The sequence below is a fragment of the Vigna unguiculata genome, chromosome 11 (assembly GCF_037176805.1).
Source record: "Vigna unguiculata cultivar grain cowpea cultivar isolate G323 ecotype 2 chromosome 11, ASM3717680v1, whole genome shotgun sequence".
NCBI classification, from domain to species: domain Eukaryota; kingdom Viridiplantae; phylum Streptophyta; class Magnoliopsida; order Fabales; family Fabaceae; genus Vigna; species Vigna unguiculata.
This window is the reverse complement of record NC_140802.1, coordinates 36,595,779-36,609,519: the sequence shown is the minus strand read 5'-3', so window position 1 is coordinate 36,609,519 and position 13,741 is coordinate 36,595,779. Positions and strand designations below refer to the sequence as shown.

The 13,741-nt window shown below is 33.4% G+C and overlaps 2 pseudogenes across 1 annotated transcript; both read left to right on the top strand.

The window, feature by feature from the left end:
* The first annotated feature begins 3,316 nt into the window (after positions 1-3,316).
* LOC114169589 (T-complex protein 1 subunit beta-like) lies at positions 3,317-13,567 on the top strand (annotated as a pseudogene). The gene is made up of 12 exons (XR_014986274.1): positions 3,317-3,443; positions 4,177-4,207; positions 4,297-4,353; positions 4,515-4,580; positions 4,679-4,790; positions 5,679-5,807; positions 10,035-10,106; positions 10,276-10,391; positions 11,024-11,100; positions 11,384-11,869; positions 12,368-12,683; positions 13,131-13,567. The product of XR_014986274.1 is annotated as a T-complex protein 1 subunit beta-like (transcript).
* LOC114169588 (pentatricopeptide repeat-containing protein At3g29230 pseudogene) lies at positions 6,394-8,866 on the top strand (annotated as a pseudogene).
* Positions 13,568-13,741: the final 174 nt, after the last annotated feature.

Below are 13,741 nucleotides of genomic sequence, written 5' to 3'. Positions count from 1 at the left end.
ACATTTTGGATTATTTAATTTGTAATAATAATAAATTAACATGTTGATTCACAATCAAGAAGGACATCACATTAGAGCAATTTTAAATTGTACAATCCAAGTTGTAATTTTAATTTACAATTTGTAGAGTCCACTGCTTGTTTCCATAAAACACAGTCAAAAATATAAATTATGACTTTCAGATTGTAAAATGTAAAATATAATTTTAGATTTAATCCAGAAGTCATATTCACATTTGGAATACACGATTCAAAAATATAGTTTGAGTTATACAATTCATAAGTTTAATAATTTCAAATTATATAATTTATAAATATATTATAAATTCTGTAATAAAAGAATATTATGAAATATGAATTAAATGGTCCATAATATATTTTCAAATTGAATTTTTGTTTTAAGTTACATAACTTGAAAATATATTGTACATTGAAATATTTTCATCATAACAATATATAAAAAAAATTTCTTCTTTTATGTCCATATTTTAAAATATTAATTTTATCTTTTAAAATATAATTATTTATTAAATTTTTGATATATTTTATTTTATTTATATTATTTTTTGATTTTTTATATATTTTATTTTATTTTTAATAAATATAATTTTATTTTATAAATTAATTTAATAATATTTAATATTATCATCTACTAATATAATATCACATCACGTATATTTAAATATATAGAGAATTTAAACTTTTCTCATACCTCGCAAAGGAGCAGGGAGGAATTATGGTGGTGCAATAAGGAGAAGGCAATCCATTAGTATCAGTTTAACAACATCAAATGCCAAAGCCCAAAAATTGAGATACAATGATGCCTATCCAATGATAAACAAATAGAAAGAAATTACTTCCTGTACGTCCCATTATTATAATGGGTACGACAAAGAAAAACATCGCTTTCTTCTGAGGATCGCAAATTGGGCCACCTTCCGTGGACTGGGCTTCAGCCCATCCAACTACGGTCCGGAATAACCTAAACCACTGATATTTATTAATTAAAAATTTAGATAAAAATATTTTAAAAAATAAACTATTTTATATTATTCTTTTTTCAAAATGAAAATATTCAATAATTTTATAACTTAAATTATTAATGATTAGAGATTAAGTTTATAATAGAGTAATTTAACTTATATATGTAATAATTATTTTAAAAATTAGATATTTTTATAATTCCTAAATTTGGATAAGAAATTATAATTTGTTATATTTTATCTCTTAAACTTTAAAATTAAATAAATATAATTATTTTTGTGCTAAATCACATTTTAAATTGAATTCTCAAACTCCGACTTAAAATGTCATCTAAGATATAAAAAAAATAGTAAAATTATATTTATTTATTTTTAAAGTTTGGAAAAGATATCAAAGACAAAAACAAATTTTAATTTTATGTTAAAATTTAAGGGCTAAAAACATTAATTAATCAGTTGAAAGCTTAAAATATAGTTAATAATTAAATATTCTTTAATGTTTATTTTTATATACAAATAAAAAATTAAGGATTAAGTATGTTTTTAGTCCTGAACTTTAACCCAAAATTAGAATTCGTCCTTGTGTGAAACTTCGATACATTTTGGTCCCTAAACTTTACAAATGGATGAATATAGTCTTTTTAATCCAATTATATTAACTTGTGTCGATCGTATTTCCCAACAAATATTGAATGAGAAATTTGTCAAACAGTGTAAACAACTCCAATATTAACATGAACTGTGTTCGACACTTAAAAAAAATTAACGTAATTGGGTTAAAATGATTATATTTATTTATTTTAATCAGTTATCAATGTACACTACATATAATTTAAAAAAGGGTTAAATATGTTTTTGGTTCCTTAAATTTCAGTGAATTTTGGAATTTGTCCTTATTCGAAACTTTATACCAATTTAGTCATTCATCTTTAGAAATACGTGAAATATGTGGATGTAGTCATTCTTATTAAATTTTGTTAAGTTTATTTAACATTTTAAATGCATTTTATTATAATATTTGAGTTAACATTGTTCCAAAAATGTGTCGGTGTAAACAATTCAAATACTATCATGAAATACGCTTGAAATGTCAGATAAACCTAATAAAATTTGGTTAAAATGATTAAATTCACACAATTTTAAAGATGAATGACTAAATTGGTCAAACGTTTTGAAGATGAACTATTTTCAAATTTCACTAAAACTTGAGAGATGAAAAATATATTTAATCTTTTAAAAAATAGAAAAAAGAAATTATTTTAATATTTATACATCTAATTTTAAAAAATTGGGGGTCATAACCTCCTCCTTCCTTATAAGACCCGTCCTTGATTACGCCCTCAATTTAAACATTTTCCCCACTTTGTATTTTTATTTTATATGTCTATTGATAGTAAATTTAAATCATTTGACTGTTGACAAATAAATAAATTATAAATATCATACTACTATATAACTTACATGATTTTTTATGCATCAAGTAAGTTAGTTCATTTTATTTTATAACCATATATAAAACTGCAGGATTTAAAAAGTAGTTAAAAAATTATTATGTACTAAATCAAAGTAAATATCATATCTTATTATATTAGAACTTATTTTTAATTTTTATGAAAAATATCAAAGTGAAATTTGAAAAGTATTTTTTCAAATTCCATAGAAAAAATTTCGTAAGTAACTCATCTTATATTAGTTTTTCATATTTGATTTAACTTATTTTGAAAATAATAATTACTATTTTAATTTCTTAAATATATTCTATTTTTTTATACTTTTTCACATGAAAAATTACTTCTATTTATACTATTAATAGTATGATAAGTTATATTTTGTACTATACATCTACTAATGAATTCATATTACACAGAACAACGTCAATTTTATGGTCGACTAATATAAAAAATGGACAAACTATATTAAATTAAAGTTATTATCTGTAAAATCACAATTTACACCAGCAAAAAACACGTGTTATCTACATCTTTATTATATTAAAATAATATAATTTTATTAAATTTTCGTACAATTAATTAATATAAAAATAATATATATATATATATATATATATATATATATATATATATATATAAAGATTATAGGACGGTTATTTTTAAAAAAGGGAATTATTCAATTATTTGAAATAAAGTGAAATTTCTTAATTATTTGTTTTATCAAAGAGAGAAATTATTTTTTATTACATGTCCATTTAACAACATTGTAAATTAAATTACCAAATCTCTTAACATAATAAGTTTACCAATCTTTTATTTATGTCTAATTTAAATTAACAACATTTTTATTTATGAAAAACAAAGAAAAATGAAAAGAGTGAGTGTGTAAATTAAAGAAGGTTGTATAAACCCATATTTTGACAGAACCTAAACAAAACCCTCGCGCTCTCGATTCGCATCGCAACTCACTCTCTCTCACTTGCTTCGCCCCAACCCTACCTTCTTCCGCGGTCAGTCTCTCGCGTTCTCTGTACTCGAAGTGTTCAACCTTTTATGCCTTTTGATTCTCGTTCTTGTTTCGGTTCGCAAGCTCCTTTATGTTGTGTTCTGCATCAGCTTCTTAACTTCTACCTCCATTTCAAATCGCGTTTCTTTTCTTTTTCCATTTCTCACCTTCGCGTAGTAAATCTATGCTGCTTTCTCTTGTCCGAGCCAAACCCTGATTCTTTCATTTTTTCATAGGATGGTGTAGAGGAATAGGTAGACCTGAATTTTATTAAGACTTGAGAATGACTTAGTTGATAGAAGTGAGAATTGCATTTGCAGTGTGTAACCTAGAACTAGACACAAAGGATTGAGGTTTTCTTGTGTGGACTTTGGACATAGTGGATTATTTAATTTTATTTAATATACAGGATGTATATTTTTTTTCCTGTTCTCTTGATAGATCTGTGTTATTTTAGTAGTTTGATGGTAAAAACTACTATATGTATAGTTTTTTTAAGCGTAACCCGAGTGATGTACATGATAAGAGGCTGGTTTATTGTGTAAGGTGGAAGGAACAATGTAATCTGGCACTATATATGCATAGGGCTATTGGGCAGTGCTTCTTTAGGGTGCATTTTTTTTTACGTGATTGTGTTGTTATTCTTTTTCAGTTGGCCTGATCCTCTCATATAAACGTAGATGTTTTTTTTTTTTTTCTGTGATTGATTACGTGACAATATTTGATTCTGTATTCAGGTGATTGCATTTGATTTTTCCTGTAATGGCGGTAAGTTACATGCTATACAATTTTGTATTTTTCTATACCTACCTTTTTTTTACTTCATCTGAGGATTTCTTTTGTGGTGAATGCTATAGATTGATAGAATTTTTAAAGATGAAGCCAGTGAAGAAAAAGGGGAGCGAGCCAGAATGGTTAGCATGTTATGATCTTATGTTTGTGCCTTGTTTTCTTGAGAATAGTATAATGTTTATGATCTATATCAGTGAATGTTTCCGTGCATTATTATTTTTACGAGTCTAGGAATATTTGGTTTACTCTAATTATCTATGTTGAATGATTTGGTTTTGTGCAGGCTTCTTTTGTTGGAGCCATGGCTATTGCTGACTTGGTCAAGACAACCTTAGGGCCAAAGGGAATGGTAAAATTTCTTCTTGGCTCATTTTGATAAGTGGTGGTGATAAATGCTTTATTTTCTACTCTTAGCTAATTCATATATCTTGGATGTGATTACTGCAGGATAAAATTTTGCAGTCTACAGGTAGAGGACGTGAAGTTACTGTCACTAATGATGGGGCTACAATCTTGAAGTCCCTCCATATTGATAACCCAGCTGCTAAAGTCCTTGTGGGTATCCTTATTAATTTTTATTGTTGTGGTGAAACCAGCTTAGAAAAGTTGGATTTTAGAGAGAGCTAATGTGAAATTCTTATTCATGTTATCTAAGGGTTTGATAGTTACTTGATGAATAGTTTTTTAACCATGGAAAATGCGTAATATAATGAAATCCAAAGTGAGAAGTCGTGATTTTGAATTTCTGAAGCAGATGCGAAACTCCTAGTTTCATGGAAGTCTCTAATCACCGTAAAGTTAATCTCCTAGTTTCATGGAGCCAAAACTAAAAAACAGACTACAATCTGGATATTTAAAGGATACCATTAATTTAAGGTACCTGCAATTTTAAAAGACATACTAGGATACATTTATCTCCTTTTTGAATCTGCAGAAGAAATGCAAAAGTACTATGTTGTAGTTCACCACTATATGGCACCCACCAATCTGAGGCAGCATAAGTGAACAAAAGCAGAAAAGAATCTCCAAATTTCTCAAAATAGTAACTCAAAAATTCCTTTACACTAGAATCATGGATGTGGATGGCCAATTTTTGAATAATTTTAACTAGTGGTAATGTTATATGCTACATATTTATCTTTAAGGTGGCAAGCAATTTGTTGCAGAACACCCATCCAGATAAGGTTGAGTGTTTGCTCATTTGTAATTTTGCTTCCTTGTGAGTTATAGTTCATAGTTCACAGTTTCAAGTTTTGGAAGCAACCTCTCTAGTTTGGAATGCGAGGGTGGGGTATAATGTTGTGTGCATACCGAACCCGGATCCCACTTGGTGGGAAGCATGTGTGTTCGGTCATCCTTATTCTACCCATCCAGTTATTAGAGAGCATTGGTGTGGGTATATTTTTCATGTTTAAATCTTAAGATAACCATCCTTAATATAAGTTAGACATATCAAAAGTACAAGATGATGAAGTTGGGGATGGAACCACCTCTGTCGTTGTTTTGGCTGGTGAACTTTTAAGGGAGGCGGAAAAGCTGGTTGCAGCCAAGATTCATCCAATGACAATAATATCAGGTTCAATTCTTTTCTTTTCTACAATGGCTCAACTGCCCTTATCCTGAAAATGTTATGTTTTCATATTAATGAATTTTCTACTGGCAACTTCAGTGATCCACACTTTGAATACAAGACAATATATTCATTAAGTAACTGTATTGGATAAGAAAGCTACATCTTCCTTATTGTGCATCATATGTTTCTAAATTGTATTTTGAATAGCATGTCTTTCGTTGATGTCTGACATAATCGAGTGTTCCTTTAAAGCTTGATATTAAGCAGGGAATGCAAAACCTAATGTTAAAAAAAAATTGGTGCTTGTTTTCTTATTAAAGTAAGAATTAATTTTTTGATTCTTGTTATTGAGAGGTGTGGTAATATAAGTAGTCAATGAAATTTCCATTGTCAATCTTTTATTTCCCTTATTTCGAATACTTCCCTATATGTACTTATTTTTCCACATGGTTTCTAGGTTTCCGAATGGCAGCAGAGTGTGCTCGAAATGCATTGTTGGAGAAGGTTGTGGACAACAAAGCTGATTTTGGTATATCTATTAATTTTAATATCATTATTGTAAAACATAATTTAAAATTTGTGTTTCTTAAGTAAAAGTTTTATTTTTCAGTACTTACGTATCCAATATAATTTTATATAATTTTGAAAGAATTTTCATAAAATCTCTTTCTCTTTCCTTACATTCCTCTTTCAGCAACCCTATTCTCTCTGCAAAGTTCGAGCGTCTTACATTCCTCTTTCAGCAACCCTATTCTCTCTGCAAAGTTCGAGCGTCACTCTTGAAAATGGGGTTTAGAGAAACGGCTGCGTCTTGTTACCGCGTCCAATAACTGGGCCGTGTCTGGACCAGAGAAGAGTGTCCGAAACCGCGTTGTACTTCCGACGAGTGTCCGCGTCCGCAACGCATCGGAAGCAGGGAAGCGCCGTCTCCGAGCCGTGTCGGAGCTTCCTATGGCAATGCAAATGCAAGTTCCGGTGGGAGGGAGAGTGCCCACATGCTTTTCTCGCCGGAGATTACTGGAAGAGAAGCTCTGCTACCTCCACAAGTGCACCAACCTCAACCATGTCAACCAAATCTTTGCCCAAATTCTCAAAGCTAATCTTCACCGTGACCTCTTCGTCGCTCCCAAACTCATCGCTGCCTTCTCCCTCTGCCGCCACCTCAGTGCCGCCGTCAATGTCTTCAACCAGCTCCCCCAACCCAACGTCCACCTCTACAACTGCATCATCAGAGCTCACGCCAACAACCATTCACACCCCTCTTTACCCTTTAATGCTTTCCTCCAAATGCAGAAAAACGGTCTTTTCCCTGATAATTTCACCTACCCTTCTCTCCTTAAGGCTTGTATCGACTCTTCCTCGCTCCCCTTGGTCCGAATGATTCATGCCCATGTTGAAAAATTCTGTCTTTACAGAGATATTTTCGTGCCCAATTCACTCATTGATTCCTACTCCAGGTGCGGGAGTTTCGGGCTTGATGCGGCCATGAACTTGTTTCTGGCCATGGAAGAAAGGGATGTGGTCACTTGGAATTCCATGATCGGTGGGTTGGTCCGATGTGGGGAATTGGAGTGTGCGTGCAAGCTGTTTGATGAAATGCCTGAAAGGGATATGGTTAGTTGGAACACGATGTTGGATGGGTACACCAAGGCAGGAGAGATGGAGAAGGCGTTTGAGGTGTTTGAGAGAATGCCTGAGAGGAATGTTGTTTCATGGTCGACTATGGTTTGTGGGTATAGTAAGACTGATGACATGGACATGGCAAGGGTGTTGTTTGATAGGTGTCCGAAGAAGAATGTGGTGCTTTGGACGACGATAATAGCAGGGTATGCAGAGAAGGGGAATGCGAGGGAGGCGACGGAGTTATATGGGAAAATGGAGGAGGCTGGGTTGAGGCCTGATGATGGGTTTTTGTTTAGTATTTTGGCGGCCTGTGCTGAATCTGGAATGCTTGAGTTAGGGAGGAGAATTCACACGTCTGTGAAGAAGTGGAAGTTTAGATGTAGCAGTAAGGTGTTGAATGCGTTTATTGATATGTACGCCAAGTGTGGTTGTTTGGATGCTGCGTCTGAAGTCTTTATTGGAATGATGGCGAAGAGAGATGTGGTGTCTTGGAATTCCATGATCCAGGGGTTTGCCATGCACGGACATGGCAAGAAAGCGCTTGAGCTTTTCTCTAGAATGGTAGACGAAGGTTTTGAGCCAGATAGATGTACATTTATTGGCCTCTTGTGTGCTTGCACCCATGCAGGACTTGTTAACGAAGGGCGCAAATACTTTTACTCAATGGAGAAAGTGTACGGGATCGTTTCTGAAATTGAGCATTATGGTTGCATGGTGGACCTTCTTGGACGTGGGGGACACCTAGAAGAAGCTTTCACGCTTCTGCGCAACATGCCTATGAAACCAAATGCCATTATATTGGGTACTCTTTTGAATGCTTGTCGGATGCATAATGATGTAGATCTTGCAAGAGCGGTGTGTGAACAACTGTTTAAGTTGGAGCCATCAAATGCTGGGAATTACTCCCTTCTGTCAAATATTTATGCTCAAGCAGGAGATTGGATGAATATGGCCAATGTAAGGTTACAAATGAAGAACACAGGAAGGCAAAAGCCTTCAGGGGCTAGTTTCATAGAGGTAGAGGAAGAAGTGCACGAATTTACTGTATTTGATCAGTCACACCCTAAATCTGATGATATATATTGGATGATTGATAGATTGGTTGAGGACCTCCAGCAGGTTGGATTTGTTCCAATGATACACCAATAGAGGCTAATGAAATCATTGGTTGCATTAGCATGCACAACACAACTGATTTGATGTTTCAAGAAATGTATATGATTATTTAGCTGCGCTCAACACTTTGCTTGTTTGCAAAAAATGAGTATACAAATCGTGTTATTGGTTGCAACCACTAGTTCTGCAGCACAGGCCAATTATTTGTGTACTTGTGAGACATAGAGGTCGCTTGTGGGTTATTATGATTTCTGTTTTTTCATTTCTTGTTATTGATATCTACTTTTCTTCATTTCTCTAATATAACTTACATGTTCATGAAAGTGAATGACACTATTATTACCTATTTGGATATTTAAAGGCCACCATTAATTTAAGGAACCTGCAATTTTAAAAGACCCAGACTAGAATACATTTATCTCCTTTTTGAATCTGCAAAGGCGATGCAAAAGTACTATGTGAGGCAGGATAAGTGAACAGAAGCAGAGAAGGGTCTCCAAATTTCTCAAAATAGTAACTCAAAAATTCCTTTACAGTAGAATCTGTAAGTGGATGGTCAATTTTTGAATAATTTTAACTAGTGGTAATGTTATATGCTACATATTTATCTTTAAGGTGGCAAGCAATTTGTTGCATAACACCCATTCAGATAAGGTTGAGTGTTTGCTCAGTTGTAATTTTGCTTCCTTGTCAGTTATATTTCACAGTTTCAAGTCTTGGAAGCAACCTCTCTAGTTTTGAATGTTGAGGGTGGGATATAATGTTGTGTGCATACCCAACCCAGATCCCACTTGGTGGGAACCTTGTGTGTTCGGTCGTCCTTATGGTACCCATCCAATTATTAGAGAGCTTTAGTGTGGGTATATTTTTCATGTTTAAATCTTAAGATAACCATCCTTAATATAAGTTAGACATATCAAAAGTACAAGATGATGAAGTTGGGGATGGAGCCACCTCTGTCGTTGTTTTGGCTGGTGAACTTTTAAGGGAGGCAGAAAAGCTGGTTGCAGCCAAGATTCATCCAATGACTATAATATCAGGTTCAATTCTTTTCTTTTCTACAATCACTCAACTGCTCTTATCCTGAAAATGTTATGTTTTCATATTAATGAATTTTCTACTGACAACTTCAGTGATTCACACTTTGAATACAAGACAATATATTCATTAAGTAATTGTATTGGATAAGAAAGCAACATCTTCCTTATTGTGCATCATCTGTTTTTAAATTGTATTTTGAATAGCATGTGTTTCGTTGATTTCTAACATCATCTAGTGTTCCTTTGAAGCTTGATATTAAGCAGGGAATGCAAAACCTAGTGTTAAAAAATTTTTGTGCTTGTTTTCTAATTAAAGTAAGAATTAATGTTTATGCTTGTTATTGAGAGGTGTGGTAATATAAGTAGTCAATGAAATTTCCATTGTCAATCTTTTATTTCCCTTATTTCAAATGCTTCCCTATATGTACTTATTTTTCAATATGGTTTATAGGTTTCCGAATGGCAGCAGAGTGTGCTCGAAATGCTTTGTTAGAGAAGGTTGTGGACAACAAAGCTGATTCTGGTATTGATTCTCCCACTTTTTTGTAGGATTTGTTTTCAGTTTTATAATTGTCTCTACTGCCTTTTAAACATTGTTGTTATTATCCCATGTTAGAAGGTCTGAGCCAGGTATTTAGGCATTCTTGTGTCGTGTTATCTGATATATTGATATAATTTACTGAAATGTGCAGAGAAATTCGGGTCAGACTTACTGAACATCGCAATGACAACTTTGAGCTCCAAGATTCTTTCACAGGACAAGGAGCATTTTGCTAATTTAGATGTGGATGTTGTAATGAGGCTAAAGGTAAATTCGTGCGTATCCTACTGAATACTGGTTTTCAGTTTTAATAGATATAGCATATAGAGTCTTTCTGTTAGCCAAATTTTCTCCCTTAGACAATTTCTGAACAGCAGACGAACTCCATTCTTGATACACCAGATTCAAACTTAATCAATTTATTTTTCCACATACTTGACTGAACTTTCTTGAACCTTTCTTGAACGTGTTAGTAGAAAGTTGGATTACATAACTACTTTTATAAGAATATGTGTTGCTTCATAATAACTTCTTATAGTATAAATGTGGCTATTCAAATGTATTCCAATCCATAAATAACAATATACTTATGGTACGATTTCATAATAGTGAATTTGGAATACTCTGTAGGAACTCACAAATTATTTGTTTAACTATTTTTTTTTTGGCTGGGTTATGGCAGCTTTTCATGTCGAGTAGTGATTTTTCCATTTCTAGATGGTCTTAAAATAGGAAGTTTCCTTCGGTTGTTTTGTTAATTTTGTAATATTGATTTTACAGTGCAAACTAATGTTTATTATGCTTCAATATCTATTTTATTAGTTTGAGCTATATTTTGATTAAGTATGTCTTTTCATTCTTTCATCTTATATCCATCCTTTCCATGGTGTTGTCTGCAGGGAAACACAAATTTAGAATCTATCCAGATTATAAAGAAACCTGGAGGCTCACTGAAGGATTCATTCTTAGATGAAGGGTAATATTGCTGAAAAGTTGGACTATTTTGCAGTTTGCAAATAGGAATTCTTCAACTTGTTGCTGAATCCTTATTGTCTTATTATATCGAGTTGCACAAGCTGTTTCCAAGAAACTTGTGCAGAGTCATGCTCATAAAAAAAGATATTATCAACTTCTGCAATTTCCTGCATAATGAAGGATTTTGTGATAGCAATCTTGTCTTTTTCTTATAAGCATTGCTTAACATTGCATTGCTCCGGCAAAGTGTAAGCTATCTTAATTGAATTCATATTTTTTGCCAGATTCATTCTTGACAAGAAAATCGGTATTGGACAACCCAAAAGGATCGAGAATGCAAAGATACTGGTGGCCAACACTGCCATGGATATAGATAAAGTGAAGATATACGGTGCACGTGTTCGTGTTGATTCTATGGCTAGAGTTGCTCAGATTGAAACAGCGGGGAAAGAGAAAATGAGAGAAAAGGTGCAGAAGATAATAGGTCATGGTATCAACTGTTTTGTTAACAGGCAGTTGATTTACAATTTTCCAGAGGAGCTCTTTGCCGATGCGGGGATATTGGCTATTGAGCATGCTGATTTTGATGGTATTGAGTGTCTGGCTCTGGTAACTGGCGGTGAAATTGCATCAACCTTTGACAATCCCGAGTCTGTTAAGCTTGGACATTGTGACCTTATTGAGGAGATTATGATTGGTGAGGATAAACTAATTCATTTCTCTGGTGTTGCTATGGGGCAGGCCTGTACAATAGTTCTGAGAGGTGCTAGGTACATTTTATTCTTGTTATTACAAAATTCCTTTCCAGTGTTCTTTTACATAGTTAGGCAATTTAGTCTTGATAATATGCTACATCAAATTTTGTCAGCTGAAGTTTTTTGTATTTTGGCCATAGGGTTTGTTTGTGATGTTCTGCTTCTATCAACCTTGACCAGAATCATTAACTATTTGTGGTAGATTATAATCTTTTGCTGTTTCCTTGATGACTTGCTGAAATTTCACACCTAGAATTGTGCAACACGGTGATTTAACTACCAAGTGCTGGATTTCTGAATGCTACTTTGGGTGTCTTAATGTTTTCATGTCATCATAATGAATTTAGGCCTTTATGTAGTGCTGTTCCAATATTATATTTCAGTCAGTGCATTGTGAGCTGGACATGCTCAGGATTGTTTTATTTGTATGAATAGATCCTTTTTTTAAACAAACTAGAACAAATGTTGTTTGTATGTGCAACTTTAAGTCTGATGCATCTGCTTTTTTGGCAGCCACCATGTTCTCGATGAGGCTGAGAGGTCTTTGCATGATGCCCTGTGTGTGCTATCACAGACTGTAAATGATAGCAGAGTGTTGCTTGGAGGTGGGTGGCCCGAGATGGTGATGGCAAAGTAAGTGGATGCATTGGCTAAGAAAACTCCAGGAAAGAGGTCTCTTGCTATTGAGGCATTCTCCCGTGCACTTTTGGCTATCTCAACAATAATTGCTGATAATGCTGGTTTGGACAGTGCTGAGTTGATTTCTCAGCTCCGTGCAGAGCATCAAAAGAAGGGCTGTACTGCAGGAATTGACGTTATTTCTGGTTCTGTAAGTATTGAAACCAAGAGTTTGGTGAATTTGTTGAGTGATTATTATGATGTAGGATATTGCCTTGCTTCTGTTGTATGAAGTGCACTCTTGTCAGAAGATCCATTTCATTTTGTAATGTAATGCTTTATTGTCATCTTTATTTATATGGGTAGCTGATCGTCTTTACTTTTCACTGGTCATTCACTGATTTCTGGTTTAGGATTAAAGGGTTTTGAGGTTCATATACTGATTTTTGGTATTTATTTTGATGTGCCCCATCAAAATATAAAATATATGTATATGTTCACGGAGGGTATGTGCCTAATGCTGGGTGAGTTAGGACTTGTCATTAACGAGTGTGTGTTCAAGTTTAACATGTTAGTAAGAGCAGGATTTTACATTGGTTTATGTATAATTGTCTGCATTTTTGTTCTACTTTTACCTATGTTTTTGTTTTTGTGGAAGGTTGGAGACATGGCTGAACGGGGTATCTGCGAAGCATTCAAAGTCAAACAAGCTGTATTGCTATCTTCAACAGAGGCAGCTGAGATGATCCTCAGAGTTGACGAAATAATCACGTGTGCTCCAAGGAGAAGAGAAGATAGAATGTAAAATATGGTGAAGGTACCTTGGCATTTTCTGACGTACCATTAGCGAGTGCTGTGATTTTGATACGGTGGTTGTGATTGGAAAAACTGTTTGTAATGCTAAAAGTTTGTTAGGTAAATTTTTTATTTGTTTTGCACCCCAGTCGCATGCTAGTGGATCGGGGTGGGTGGCAGGGTCAGGTTGGTGGATAAATTTTGCGTAATTTATTCCTGCCCTGTACTTATTGTTAATTATGTTATTTGAATTTAAGAACAGTCTTTCGAAGATATCAAGATTTTTCCTTTTAACTTGTATCATACACCCACTGCTTACAAAAAAAATTATAGACAATATTTATTCTCTTCTGCGAGTTAGTTAGTACTATTAAAAACTGGTTTCAAATTTGCTTTGCGAGTTAATTACTACTATTAAAAAGAGACATGAATGACTTTTATGTTGTAGTGATTTCATCGAATGCGCAATGCTAC